Raw genomic sequence first — 13,386 nt, 5'->3', positions numbered from 1 at the left:
ACTAATAACATAAATATTTAAGAATTCAATTTTAGGCCTTCCCCTGAACTACCATTTCACTCAGTGTGAATAAAATTATTTACAGCGTAGATTGTAGTGGCCAATTTTATGACTTTGCATACCAATTTTCATTAAGATAGGACCCCTAATAACAAACATTTGAGAAATAAGTTTTAGGCCTTTCCCTAAACTACCGTTTCACTCAGCATGAATAAAATTATTTATAGCCTAGATTATAGCAACTTACTCCCTGACTTCGCATACCAATTTTCATTAAGATAGGACCACTAATAACATAAATATTTGAAAAGTAAATTTTAGGCCTTCGCCTAAGCTACCATTTCTATCAACATGAACAAAATTATTTATGGCCTAGATTGTAGCGACTTATTCCCCGACTTTGCATACCGATTTTCATTAAGTTCTCTTTAGCCGTTTTCTAGTGATGCGTGTACATACATACAGACAGACAGACAGAAATTACGGAAAATTAAAAAGTGCAATTCCTTGTTACTGTGGACACGACCGATACATAAATACCATCCTTTTTAAATTTTGAGCAATGTACAGACAAAACTCTTAAGTTACAATGTTCTAAACAGAATTTTGTATAAGCAAAGAAGAAATTTAAGTATATTATGTATAGATTAGTAACCCCAACTAGGAATATTCTGCTAAATTTTCAATAATCTTCATTTACAATGGCAAAATAAATTCACAATTAATCCACTTCTGTTGCTCTCTCTGTGCATCAGAAGCAATGTCTCGACCTCTGAAATTTAAGAATATGGATTTAAATATGACAGAGATAATTGGGCTTTATAAAGATGTAACGTCTGATCAACATTACTTTATGGAGTAGAGACCTGGACTGTCAAAGCTCCCTCCTTGAACAGATTTGAGGCCTTTGAAAGGTAGTTACCTAGGAGAATGCTCAGAATAGCATGGACAGATTTTGTAACCAATAATGGTGTTAAGGAGAGCTAGAGCTGAGCATGAGCTGGCAAGCATACTCAAAGCCAAGAAAACAGCTTATTTAGGCCATGTTCTACGAGATGGAAAGTATGGGCTTCTGCAACTCATATTACAAGGACTGATAGAAGGCAAGCGAGAAGCTGGTAGACCACTGATGTCATGGCTCCAAAACATCAACAACACTGAACAACTGGCTAAAGAAAGGGGTGCTTTCTCCAGGGTGATCGCCCACATCTTGGGGACCGGATATGACACTTGAAGAAGGGTGGAAGAAAGTTAACCAGCACTCAACATGAAGATGTGAAAGATATCTGGTGACTCATTCTATGTTTACCTAACAAAATTAACTAAAACTCAGCAATAAGTCTCCCAATGGGGATGGAATGTTGAAACTGTGGAAAAAGGCATCCTAAACTGAATCAAATCAAAATGCCTGTACACAGTAACTAAGGCCATTATGATTATTCTTCTTTTAATACTAACTAGCTGGACTAACCTGCTGCTGATGGGTTACTGAACAACTCACAACAAAAGGGTTATTCTTCTTCTTAATCCGTCGTCTCCAATCGGAGGTAGACAAAGCTAATTAGATACTACTTCATTGTCATGAAAGCCCTTGTCACATGTCTTGCTTGTTGTTTAAAGGGGCCTAACATCTAGGTCATCAGCCCTGTCACATGTCTGAAGGATACACACCAAAAAAAAAACATGACTGAAGGATATATTTTTGTCAAGCATTAATTTACAAAAAGAACCACTAGATGTTTCCTAAAAAGATGTTAGTTGGCATACAAATACGAAGTTTGTGAAAAAGGATAATAATATCTCCATTATAACTCCTCATATGCATGAAGCATAAAAGATCAGGAATTATATTTTACACAACTGTTTTTATGTACCAGTCACGGAAGTCAAGCAAGAAGGATATTGACACACTGGCCACATGGTACTCCAGTATCTGCAGGTCATTTGGCTGGACAGCAATCATGTTGGCAGACCATGGCGTTAGTGGACTGTTGTGCCATGGGTTTGTTGTTCCTTACATTGTTATTATTATGTACAGTGTTTTCGAAGCATCTCAATTAATGGAGAAATTTGACATTTCCTGCTTTGGGCCTTCTTAATATTGCTACACTACTGTATACGAATCAAATGCAGTGAGTTTCTCTCATCGGTTAGCCGGCAAGCGCGCCCTCATCTGCCTCCCATTGACTCATCACTCCCCGCTCCGCGGCATAGCAACACGGACAGCACTTCGCTCACTTTATCCGTGCATGACATGAGATAACAAATAAGACAATAAGAATTAAGAAAATTAGTGATTAAGAATTAAGAAAATAAACTAGTACCTTATGACAGGAGATGAAGTAAATGTTCTCCTCCTGCATCCACACATTTCTGGCATCGTCTTAGGATGGTTTCAATTTTAACATTTTTGTAGCCTGCTATGCTGAGCTCTTCGAAACCCTGGCTTCTTGTCTGAGTCATCTTAGAGATTTTGTAGGCTTTTCTAATCTTTCTGTGATTTCATTTAATTTTTCCTCCTTAAGTAGGCCTACACGTTTTTTAACACTTCGCTTTTTATCAAGTAAAGAACAGTTCCTCTCAATTTGTTTACGAGTTTCTGCATGGTCTCCCTATGTGGAGGGCATACACGTGGATGTTGTGTTACAAACTGCCTAATGACTTCCCTGCAAGGCTCTGTTTTCACATAATTATCATACATATATACCCTTTCCTCTATTGTGTACACACATGGAGGCATTATGAGAATCATACCCTAAAATAATACTTCACAACTCAAGAACAGTTAGAGCGACAGATCAACACTTAAAACAAGTTCTAAAGAGGGACCTGAACTGCGAAGTGCAGGCATTCCCGTACTACAAGTTATACATCTCATCATTAGGTCCATATTGAGGAACATATACCTTCCTTAAATAAAGTTTTGATTTCCATTAAAAAAAGTACATTATTATGTCTTAATGGGACATGTTTCACCCACATTTTTGGGCATCATCAGCCGTTGTTCCTACACTCTAGATCAAAAATAGCCAGGATCCTGGGTTCTACTCGGCTAAACGTTTCATAGTGGACTGGTCTTGCCCATGTGTATGCTGTCACGCTAAAAAACAACAATGATCTTGCGGTTTCCATCGCAATGCAAATATGATGGCACAGAAACATCTTATTTGGAACTGAAGAGTTGTAGTTGCCTCCCACTCAGAAGGCTAGTACACAGTGAGCCATCTAGTGATGAATGAGAGTATTACTTACTACAGACCAATGGTAAAACATTCTTATATTTAAATCTTCATTATTAGAGAAGTCTTGCACGTGTACAGATGAGATTTTCTTGTGAGGTGGTGATGGTGATTATTGTTTCAAGAGGAAGTACAACTAGGCAACCATCCTCTATATAACACTAATCGGAGAGAAAACATGGAAGGGATACGATACTTTGAAAATTGAAGGTATCGGCCAAAGAAAGACGAGGGCTACAAAGGGCATGAAAATTAAAGACTCCCTAGATCTCGAGTGTTCTAATACCATCAGCGTTGGAAAATAACAACATTATAAGAATGTACTGGAAATTTTGCAAGCCATGTAAAATGCAATAATTAGGCTAGCTCCTTATCTCAGTTCTATCCGTGATGTATTTAGAACTTCAACAGATCTGTACATTGTTGAGGACCAAACACTTCTAGGCTACCTTGGCAATATCTTTTCCTTACAACACCTGAAACTTTTTCCTAATAAGTGCAGAATACATCAGCAGAGATTTCACTGCCATGCATGATATAAGAGTGATTTATCAAACAGAGGCAAGCCTTTGTAGGGAAGCAAATTAATGAAAAGGAACAATTCTACCTTCGCGTATCTAATGACACAAAACATACACAGCATTAAGTGTGTAAATTATGCAGGTTGCTGTAAGTTTGTTAACGATAAACACTAGTGCCTTTAGGTTACACTTTATTTGAGAAAAATAAAATTCCTACAGAACACTAAACTGCCTTCGCCATGACATCTGTTAAGTAAATGACCCCTATGGGATACCTCTCATTAACGTGCCAAGAGGCAAAAGCCTTGGTATAAGGTAGATTACACATGATTAACTAGAGTTACTCGATTTCATTCACTTTTGTAACATAACATTTGAATTGTTACCTATGAAACAGTTGTGCGAATCAGTAACAATGAGATAAGACAGGACTAGGAATGAGATGGAAGCAGCCATGGCCTTAATTAAATTACAGCCTGGCGTGAAAGTGGGAAAAATATTTTCAGGGCTGCCGAAGGTACGTTTGAACCCACCATCGCAAACGCATGCTTACAACTAACTTACACTGTAGGCTTTGTACCCTGCAGCCAACTTGCTTGGCACTGCCTACTTAACTCATTTATCACATATTGTGTCACGGTTCAGTTTCAGCATATCTACAGCAATGTGAAATGCCACAAATAATTATTTTTCACGTTAACTGAATATTCTTAAAACATTTCATACAAACTGTACATAAATAATTGATGAATGATAAATATTTTTCAGCTTATCCTACAGTAGTTACTAGAGTTACTGGAGACACACTGGCTGGCGGAGGGTTTTTATTATATATAATGTTTTTGGTTTTACATCCCACAAACTACTTTTACAGTTTTTGGAGACACCGAGGAACTGGAATTCCACCCCTAAGGAGTAAAAACATGCTGGTAAATCTACTGACAACAGGCTGGCATATTTCAATGTCACCTTTGACTACTTGACTGAGCTGGACTAGAACTCGCCTAACTTACTTGGGCTAAGAAAGCACTTCTAATCTCTGAGTTACTCAGTCCAGTTCATTTCACCCAGGGCTTTAATGCTGGATGTCCTTCCTGACACCATATCTTTGACATGAAAATTCCTTGGGATCTGAGCCCCAGCTGTCCAAGTGGAAAGCCGTAAGCTACTGGTAAATCACTGGATTAATCAAAGACTCACATTTCAATCAATATTGAAACACAGGCTCACTAACTTATCCTCCTGAGTGTCACACAAGTAACCCTCACCAATTAGGCTCTTCCCTTCAAAAGGAGTGTCAACTAAAGTGCTATTTCCTGTTTACAGAATTTTATAGAATTTGGCAGAAACATCACAATACTATAATGACATTGTGACCAGTCATTTCAATAGCAGAATCATGTACTTCAGAAATATTATTTACTTGTCTATTAGGTCTACTTGGCAATTAATGGAAATACCAATTATAGGTCTCTTTTATTACAATATACTGAATGTAGTGAAGAAAGAATTCTGTACCAATCTGGTTCATTTCATATTTTAACAAAATAACACTACAGATTGAAATGAATACAATTAAAATGCTGCTACAAACTCTTTGTAGGTAGGCTATGTCATTGCATTCTACTGAAAAGACTTCAGGTTAAAGGTGAAATAGATCAGTGTGATTCAAGTATTTTGATATTTCTTGAGAAACCATACAATATCAGTACCTATTAAAGAGTTGATTTTCACCTTGCACCTACAAGTCAAAACCTAATGCAATCTCCTTTGATGATGATGCTTGTTGTTTAGAGGGGCCTAACATCCAGGTCATTGGCCGCTAATGGTACGAAATGAGATGAAATGCAATGACAATTTAAAAGTAAAAATTTTGTCCACTGACCAGAATTCAAAACGTGATGATGAAGAATGAATGGATGAATATGAATTTAAAACAATCAGTGGATCCGACCCGCAATGCCTCACCATCCCAGAAACAATATTTCTGACCAAAGGACTGCTTCCAAAGCACAATCCTGAATCAATGATGCTTGTTGTCTTCAGGGGCTCAATATCCAGGTCAAAGGTCCCTCATAATGGCACTTATCACTAGTAAAGTAGAACCATGGTATTTCTCAAGCTGCAGTACTAATCAAAGGTAGCATAAACTCACAGTGTTCCAAACATTATGGTACTATTCACAAGTATTGTACGTCGTACAGGTAAAGAAGACCTATGTTGTTTCTCACATAATGGCACTACTCATAGGCAATGCAACCCATGGTGCACCTCACATAGGTGTACTAATCACAGGGACTCGTACTATCCTGTGGTGTTCCTCACATAGTGGGTACAAATCACAGGCAACGCAGACCAACAGTGTCACTCATATAGTGGTACTAATCACAGGCAACGACCAGACCTGTGGTGTTTCTCACATAATGGTACAAATCACAGGCAACGTAAGCCCGTGATCTTCCGCATATAGTGGTACTAATCACAGGTACTGGAAACCCACAGTGAACCGCTCTCTGTTGCTACTAATCACATACCTAACATAGTGGTACTATAGCCTAAGCAAATTATCACAAAATAATTTATTCTATTGTACCACCTATTCAATACACTAATCACAGGGACTCATACTATCCTGTGGTGTTCCTCACATAGTAGATACAAATCACAAATCCCAAAGGCTATTAATCAATTCTACAAGTAAGAATATTCACACACGACTGTTCGTAACGTCAGGACACAATTCAACAATTATGCACCAGCCTGAACTTGGATTTACGCAACAAAAAACATACAATCATTTTTCAAATGTTACAGCATTTTAATCACAACACTCAACTTACCTAACTTATTCTCAATCTCTAGCTGTTGTTTATAACTATTGGACATTGTTTTTGTATCAAGTTCAGATACTGAACTCGTGGGATTATTATACACAAAGAAGATTACAATCTTTATCACGACTGTTACTAGCCCAAGACCTGCAAAGTCACGGTCTTCGTTAAAAAAATTTTCTTTTAGTTTTCATTTACATTCTTTTAAACTTATTTCCCACGAGTTCAGACACTATTTATTCTCAATACTCTGAGTATGTAATAGGCATTTTTCTATATTATAATTGTAGCATGTTAACTTAAGATGTTTCTAAAGTGTAACATATTTTCAGTGTATTCCTTGTATGATTGGTTAATGATTCTGACTTTTGACCTTAAAATTACCTACAGGCTGATGATGCCCTTAACAAGGGGCGAAACATGTTCCTAAGAAGTGTACATAGTATTATGTAAATTTCACCCGCGTAGAACGTGACTTGTATTGAATAGGTGGTACAATAGAATAAATTATTTTGTGATAATTTGCTTATAGTCAGCTTCAATACGGACCAACCATGAGAATTGTCTCTTGCAATAGTGGTACTACTCGCAAGTAAAGGCGACCCATAGCTTTTCCCGCATGATGGTACTAATCACAAGTAGTTTCATGGTTCTAATTCAATCATCCCTTTGTCGCCCCTTTTAGTCGCCTCTTACGACAAGCAGGGGATACCGTGGATGTATTCTTCGTATGCTCCCCACCCAGAAGGGGTATTCTCCTTTAAAAAGAACAAAGATGAACAAAGGTCTTTTTGATGAGAGAAACAAAAAAAATAAAAAATAAATTACTGAGTAACGGAACTCATTAACATGCATCGTTTCCAATCCTAATCAATTTAGCCAACTTCTCAGTATGCTTATCTCACAAGACTTAGCCTATACATTAGCATAAAAATTGTGGGTAGAAAACTTGCTAATGAAAGCTCTTCCTTTACGTCGTACTGACACAGATACCACGGATCTTAAGGTATAAATGCTTTTTAACACCCTAGTATCATAATTAAAAGATTAAATTTTGACATCTCCCAGTAAACATGAAATATTTTTCTCTGCATATTTTTGTAAAGTCCTCAGCCCAAAGACTGACTGGAACCTCAACAGATCCATCATCAGCTGTCACCAGGAGCCTAGGTGTCACTAAAGAGGCATACTAGAGAAATGAGTGAGGTGGTTTCTTGATGCTTTTTTTCACCAAGCCAGAAAGTGCAGTCACATATCAGTCTGCCAAGCCCACTAAAATGCATACACAAATCGACCCCATGAACAACATTTTCACACCATTCTTCACAGAGGCTGACTGCACAAGGCATGGCATTAACACTTTCGCCCAAACCTCAGTCACTTTCATACTGGAAGTGATTTAAAATAATAATAATAATAATAATAATAATAATAATAATAATAATAATAATAATAATAATAAGCAGAAACTACCGAGCAGGTCTTCAGGAATTCTCAAGTGACAATGCTTATAATAAAGTTTTAACATTTATATTACCGTGCTTAACAGTTTCATTGTAACTACCTGTCTACAAATAAAAAAAGCACGGAACATACTAACAGGATTGGGGTTAATGTTTTGTGCCTAGCGTCATCGAAAACAATTTGGGCAACACGAAGGTTAGGGATGAACACTTTCGACTGTGGCAATACAGGCAACTAGAACAGGTTACTTCTAGATCTACCGTTATAGACAGCTCATAATAATCATCAAAGTGATGCGTATGCACTCATTACAGTCAATGAGAAGTAAGGAATACGTTTAATCAATAACAGGTCTACCTCCAACCTAAAACAAAATTATAAAATACAACTTAACTCAACTAAGTAAAATAAGGACGATTCAATATTCTCACCGTTTAACGAGAAATTATTCGATCAAGTAGATGATCGCCATATACAGATCAGTTTGTCGAGTTTCATTTCCATGTCAGCACATTTTTGACATTATATCGCAGAAGAAACACATCAAAGGACAGCCACACGAAGCACAACGACGCTGATATACGACAGTAAGCACGAACGTTGTTGCTTAGAACTCACTTAAACAGCACAGCATATCCCCGTTATACGTTTAAGTACAGTTATTAGATAAAAGACCCATATCCTCCCCTTAACACGCCCACTTTCCCTAAAAACAGCTGATTTTAGCCATTTTGTCTAGAGCCATAGCAGGAACTAGCTGACCATGCGCTAGACAGAATGAGTAATATGTTGTTCAATTGCCGTATTTGTAACATTTTAAAGACAGGGTACTTTATTTTCATCTCAAACAACATCATGATATAACAGAGAATTATCATGAATTCATTTAATCACCTAACACACATTTTTTGTAGCAGGGAATGTCATTTAATTTTCTCTTTGCATAAGGGAACATTCGTTTAAATCAATGGCGGATGGATTATATTGGTAACATTGTCAAGATATCTGCACTACTGCCAACTGTGTGTGTTAAATAAAGCTATTTCGAGCGCACCTTATTAAATTACCATTGAACTGTAGGTATTACCTATAGGTCAATGTAAATTACTGAAGAAATATAGCCAAAGATTTACTAGAACAAGATAGGATCAAATACACTACAGGAGAATACGTGACACTTTGCGAGATATCGCAAGACATCACTTGCCAACTCACCTAGCGGAATGGCCTTGAAACTGAGTTAAATTTAGAGGAACTCGAAATTGGTGAAGATTGGAGGAAGAACTATAAACAATTTGATATATGATGATGATACAACCTTGCTGGCAGAAACAGAAGAAGATCTAAAGCTTTTAATTTCCCACCTCAATGACCGGGTCAATGGCCTTGCATTGGAACCTGCATTTCTACACTACTAGACCTCAGGTGCTGACTCAGCGATTTAGAACTATCATAGGCCTACTGCTCCGTGATGTTCCTCACATATACTTCGTATTAATCACAGGCAATGCAGACCGACAGTGTCACTCATATAGTGGTAATCACAGGCAACACCCAGACCCGTGATGTTTCTCACAATGGTACTAATCACATGTAACGTAAGCCCATGGTGTTCCGCATATAGTGGTACTAATCACGGGTACTGTAAAACCCATACTGATTCACCCTCTGTTGCTACTGATCACAAACCTAGTGTGTACCTAACATAGTGGTACTACTCGCAAGTAAAGGCAACCCATGGTGTTCGTCACGTGATGGTATTAATTACAAGTAGTCTTATGGTGTTAATTCAATAATCCCTTGGTCGCCCCTTTTAGTTGCATCTTCGTCTGCGTCCCCACCCACAGGGTTTTGTGTGTTTCGTCCGCGAGAGCTACTGTATTTTATTTCGCTCAAGTCCGCCGGAAAGCCCGTTAGGACTCCCTATCCGCCACCTGGGATGCGCCACGTGGGAGGATCACCTCTCCCCCTGCTACGCCAGCGTAGTAGGTTCGTGGAGTAAGGGAAGCAATGATGAACTACCTCACTCCTCATCTTGCGTAGTACGCCTCATTTTGGCGCCGCCATTGGTAGTTGCGGTTTCCTCCGATCCGCATAACATCTGGTGGTGCTTTTTTGAGGACCCAAACCAGAGGCTTCTGGGCTGATGACCTAACAGACAAATGTTCATTAGAGGAAAGTGGGAGTGTACTATTACACCCACCAGGTAAACAAAACTTTTTTTAAATGCTATTTGTTCGGGGCGTCGACCCATGTGCATCTTTTGCCCCTACTGGCACCATATTGTATGAACTTGCGTGTAATTGGAATGGCGGTAGTGTGGAATGTTGTGTGTGAGGAAAGGAAGATTAATGACGTCACAAACAGCCAGTCCCCAGGCCAGGCATATTAATCATTACAATTAAAAAACCCTGACCCGGCCGGGAATCGAACCCGGGGCCGCCGGGTGACAGGCGGACGCGTTGCCCCCTCAATCGCGGAGCCGGACTAAACAAAATATACTTGGAAGTCTGTGACGAATTTAGATGGCAGAAGATAGTTTTCCGTGGTTTCCCATTTTCACACTGGGCAAATGCTGGGGTAACTTAACTATAGCCACGGCCGCTTCCTTCCCCCTCATAGCCCTTTCGTATCTCATCGTCGTCATAAGACTCTTCTATGTCGGTGCGACGCAAGGCCAATTGCAAACATCATCATCATCATCTGTTTACCCTGCAGGTTCGGCTTTTCCCTCGGACTCAGCGAGGGATCTCACCTCTACCGCCTCAAGGGCAGTGTCCTGGAGCTGCAGACTCTTGGTCGGGGATACAACTGGGGAGTATGACCAGTACTTCGCCCAGGCGGCCTCACCTGCTATGGTGAACAGGGGCCTTGTAGGGGGATGGGAAGATTGGAAAGGATAGGCAACGATGAGGGAAGGAAGCGGCCGTGGCCTTAAGTTAGGTACCATCCCGGCATTCGCCTGGAGGTGAAGTGGGAAACCACGGAAAACCACTTCGAGGATGGCTGAGGTGGGAATCGAACCCACCTCTACTCAGTTGACCTCCCGAGGCTGAGTGGACCCCGTTTCAGCCCTCGTACCACTTTTCAAATTTCGTGGCAGAGCCGGGAATCGAACCCGGACCTCCGGGGGTGGCAGCTAATCACGCTAACCACTACACCACAGAGGCGGCCAATTGCAAACAAAAAAAGAAAAAACAGATGGTTTTAATCAAGACGTTCTTAGGCGTAAAATACATTACATGTATGCTGCAGGTAAATTACCAACAGCAAAGAAATTGGTGGAGTCTATGCAAGAAGACGAATCTGTACGATTACAGGGAAGTACTACGTCAATGCTGAGTATTTTAAGGGGATGGTTTTCAATACCGTATATGAAGTGTAATGACGGAAGAAAGTTCCTAATGGAACGTTCTGGTATCGCTGCTTTAAGGTCCACTTTCTTGGTGGCAATGCATCAAATTAGACAAGATAGAAATGCCCAAATTTATTACTTAGATGAAATTTGAGTAAATCAGAACCATACCAAAATCACTAGCTTGAAGTCGAATGATGGTTTGGGGGTCTGAAAGTTCCGACTGATAAGGGCGATCGTTTAATAGTCTGTCAACTTGGTTCCGCTGTTTTTTGATTCACTCCTCAAAGCAAATTAGTGTTTACAGTAGGTCCAAACGTAACAGTAGCAGTGACTATCATAGGGTTTAATGAGTGGTTTGAAGTACAGTACCGTAAAGGCCGGTCTCCACTGTTTAACATTTAACACCAACATGTTAAATTTAACATGTTGCAGTTGACATGTATATTGTGATTGTGTCTTCCAATTGACTTTGCATGTTAACTCAGAATGTTGAAGTTAACACTTTTAACATGTTGGCGTGTTGTCAAGTCAATTCGTTGTTCGTGCGATGTCGGCAACTTCCATGCTGTTTTCATGCCAACAAATAGCCTAAACGACGCTAACGACGTGCTCCTCATGAAGAAGGATTATAATTACAACACTCCGCAACACACATTCTCTTTGTTATAAGCTACAAATACAGTACGCGCACGTGTGTCGTTCTCTCTGCACTATACTAAAATGTATAGTCAGAAATACCGATTTGTTCTGGGTGATTTCCGACAAAAGAGTAGCGTTACAAAAATGTTGCGAAGTTTGAGTTGGGAAGAATTGAGAGAAAGAAGAAGAGCTGCTCGACTAAGTGGTATGTTCCGAGCTGTCAGCGGAGAGATGGCGTGGAATGACATTAGTAGACGAATAATTTTGAGTGGCGTTTATAAAAGTAGGAAAGATCACAATATGAAGATAAAGTTGGAATTCAAGAGGACAAACTGTGGCAAATATTCATTTATAGGAAGGGGAGTTAGGGATTGGAATAACTTACCAAGGGAGACGTTCAGTAAATTTCCAATTTCTTTGAAATCATTTAGGAAAAGGCTAGGAAAGCAATAGATAGGGAATCTGCCACCTGGACGACTGCCCTAAATGCAGATCAGTATTCATTCATTCAAATGGAGTAGAGCAAGGAGATTACTCTGGACTTAATTAATGATATAATAGAAAGGCCTTATTTGTGGGATGTCTCATCAGAGGAATACAGATATAAAGCGAAGAAAGCCGACGGTTTCCCGGAACTCGAAAATATCTATAATTGTTCCCGCGAGTGCATCGAAAAAACTAGCGTCCCTCCGCTCCCAGTACAGTCAAGAATTGCAGAAAGTTCAGAAAATTCGTTAGTCGGGAACGGACGAAGTTTATACTTCAAAGTGTTTTGCTTTTGAAGCAATGAGCAGAATAAGGGGAGGAAATGTGCCTAATAAAACTGCATTTCTAAATCATAACAAGAAGCAACAGTGGCAATAACAAAGGCTAGTTCCTCTTCATATGAGTCCATTGTCCTTGTTTAAAAATACTAGACATCACCTGAATGTATTACCATAAATTGATATGATGAACTACCTGTATATAAACAAAGGATGTTAACTTTAACATGTTTATTAAGTGTGGACACAATGTTAAATGTAACAGTATTTGACATTTAACATTTAACATGCTGATGGTGTCACCAGTTAACATTTAACACTTTTAACATTTAACATGTTGTTGAATGTTAATCAGTGGAGACCGGCCTTAACTGTAATGGGCAATGCCAGCTACCACTCTGTTATAAGGGATAAAGCGCCAACCACAAACAATAAGAAGGCTGATATTGTAGCATGGCTATCCAGTAAGTCAATTCCACATTTAGCTTCAAAGAACACGCACGGAGTTGTTGCAGCTGTACGTAGATACAAACATAAAGAGCAAGAAACAAGTACGGTACCGTATTCAAA

General features: G+C 39.2%; 1 protein-coding gene across 1 annotated transcript in view; it reads right to left on the bottom strand.

The window, feature by feature from the left end:
- Positions 1-8,732, bottom strand: part of bchs (WD repeat and FYVE domain containing 3 bchs) — a 478,767-nt gene extending 470,035 nt beyond the window's left edge. Inside the window, exon 1 of the mRNA XM_067152491.2 lies at positions 8,487-8,732. The gene's annotated coding sequence lies outside the window, so the exon portion shown is untranslated. The remainder of the gene's footprint in view (positions 1-8,486) is intronic.
- Between the last annotated feature and the right edge of the window lie 4,654 nt (positions 8,733-13,386).

Source organism: Anabrus simplex, chromosome 8 (genome assembly GCF_040414725.1).
Source record: "Anabrus simplex isolate iqAnaSimp1 chromosome 8, ASM4041472v1, whole genome shotgun sequence".
NCBI lineage: Eukaryota > Metazoa > Arthropoda > Insecta > Orthoptera > Tettigoniidae > Anabrus > Anabrus simplex.
Note: the sequence above shows the minus strand (reverse complement) of the source record. Positions and strands in the feature narration are given on the sequence as shown.